General features: G+C 53.0%; 1 protein-coding gene across 1 annotated transcript in view; it reads right to left on the bottom strand.

The window, feature by feature from the left end:
* The window catches only part of BRINP3 (BMP/retinoic acid inducible neural specific 3), a 200,285-nt gene extending 198,566 nt beyond the window's left edge, over positions 1 to 1,719 (bottom strand). The window contains exon 1 of the mRNA XM_031063611.1: positions 1,504 to 1,719. The gene's annotated coding sequence lies outside the window, so the exon portion shown is untranslated. The remainder of the gene's footprint in view (positions 1 to 1,503) is intronic.
* Between the last annotated feature and the right edge of the window lie 243 nt (positions 1,720 to 1,962).

Raw genomic sequence — 1,962 nt, 5'->3', positions numbered from 1 at the left:
GGAATGGGAAAACCTGCTGGAGTCTCCGGGAGAGGGATGCTGAGCTGGAAGGAGATAAGTAGGCATGGGAGCTTCGAGCTGGTGGAAGGGTGGATTTTGGATCCCATGCTTGAAGGGCTTTTTCACTACTCCTTCCCAGACAGCAGCCAGCAATCTGGGGGCAGAGGGGGGAGGCAGCAGGGCGGGGAGGGGGAAGGTGGAGGGAAGAACAAGGGGGGAGCACACTCTGGCATTGAATTGGTCTTTCCCGTCTTCTGCATGCCACCAGGCAATAAATTCGGATCTTGTTAGTTCTCCATGGCATCTCTACCTGCCTGCAAGCCTCGAGCACCTTCCTGGTGATCTCTGCAGGTTCTGCTTCGGAGATATGACCGCTCACACACAGACACACACACACAGACACACACACACACACTCTCTTATCCTGCACCCAAATGACAGAGTTACACGGAGCCCAGTCAGACATAGCATGTTTCCTCCCTGCCTTCTGCTATTGACCGTGGGAGGATCTCTGCCGCTAATTAGAGACACTAAAATCCTGGAAGTATCAACCACAAATAGCACTCTGAAGGCACTTGTCCTTTTTTTAAATGTAATGCGTTTATTTCCCTTGCTTCTTGTCTCTTTTTCTTTCTAAGTAGCCCCTACTTGATGCAAGAGCCCTGCCATGTACCTCTACCTCAGGTACACGTATAGATGGGCGTACGTTTTCCTGTGCTGCTCTGGAGCCAATTTTTGGCCAGCAAAAAATACATGTATGCATGAAAATAGTGATAAATGAAATCGGGTGCGATGGGATTGAGAAGTGAGGAAAGGGTGAGCAGTGAGCGGCTGCAGAGGCTGGACAGAAGCCCTGGCAGCAGCAGGACAGAAGCCCCGGCCGTCGACCCCGCTGCTGCCCGGCCCCCCCGCCTGGTCACAGCCCCCTCCCAGCACATGCGGCAGGGCTTGAGGTCTGGAAATCCTTTCCTATCCCTTCTGGAGAATCCTTCCCCACCCCCAATCCTGTGCAAGTTCTTCAGGGGATGGGGAAGAGCAGTGAACTTTTCCAGCTGATCTCCCCCCGCAGGTTCCCAGACATTCACCAGGATGCTCCCGGCTGTCTCAGCCAGCAGCAATCCCGTCCTGTCCTTGCCTCGGCACACTGAGCCCTTCCAGCGCCCACGTCGGCAGGGGTTAACCGGGGAATGGAGCAGGTGCCGTGCCTGATGGAAGCATGAATAAAATGTGATGAATAAGCGGCGGAACGGCGGCTCTGGAAGCGGTGCTGCGGTGCGCGCTGCAATCAGCGCCCAGCGCGGCGGCTGGGAATGAACGTGAGCAGAAAACTGGTGCTTCCTAATTCCTTCGAGTTTAGAAAGTGGAGCCAGCCCGTGGGGGAACAAGGGGAAGCAAAACTTTTTTTTTTTTTAATTTATCTTTTCTTTTTATTTCTCCCTGCTGTTTTTAGTGTCTTTCCTGTTGGAGGCACGCCACCTGAACGCGAAATCAAACCTTACTCACCGGGTGAAATTGCGGGAGGCGAAGCGGCTGTGAATAAAACGCATCCCGGCTCCAAGCATATAGTCCATGATCTGCGGCTTCAAGCTAGAGGAAGGCTGAGCAGGCTGGGGGGACTTTGGGAACCAGCAGCGGTTCTGCGTGTGTGACAACCCATTTACACCGTGCGTGCCTGTCTGTGTGTGTGTGTAGGGCAGAGAGAGGCTCCAAACCCGAAACGGGGGGAAGAGGGAGGGGAGAAGGAGGAGGAGAGAGGGAAGCAAACCCGAATAGCAAGAGGAGTTGCGAAGAGGGATGGGATTCGCTGGGGTAGATGTGGGGTTGGTTTTGTTGTGGTTTTTTTTCGAGACACCGGGCACTGCTTTGCCATAATAACAACTCCTAAGTTGAGCTGATTTCTCTTTTTTTTTTTTCCTTTTTTCCCTGTTTTTAAGAATAACCTTCAAGCTTCAAGATTTCAGG

Source organism: Geospiza fortis, unplaced genomic scaffold (genome assembly GCF_000277835.1).
Source record: "Geospiza fortis unplaced genomic scaffold, GeoFor_1.0 scaffold398, whole genome shotgun sequence".
Classification (NCBI taxonomy): domain Eukaryota; kingdom Metazoa; phylum Chordata; class Aves; order Passeriformes; family Thraupidae; genus Geospiza; species Geospiza fortis.
The sequence above is the reverse complement of the archived record's forward strand: the minus strand, read 5'-3'. Positions and strand labels throughout refer to the sequence as shown.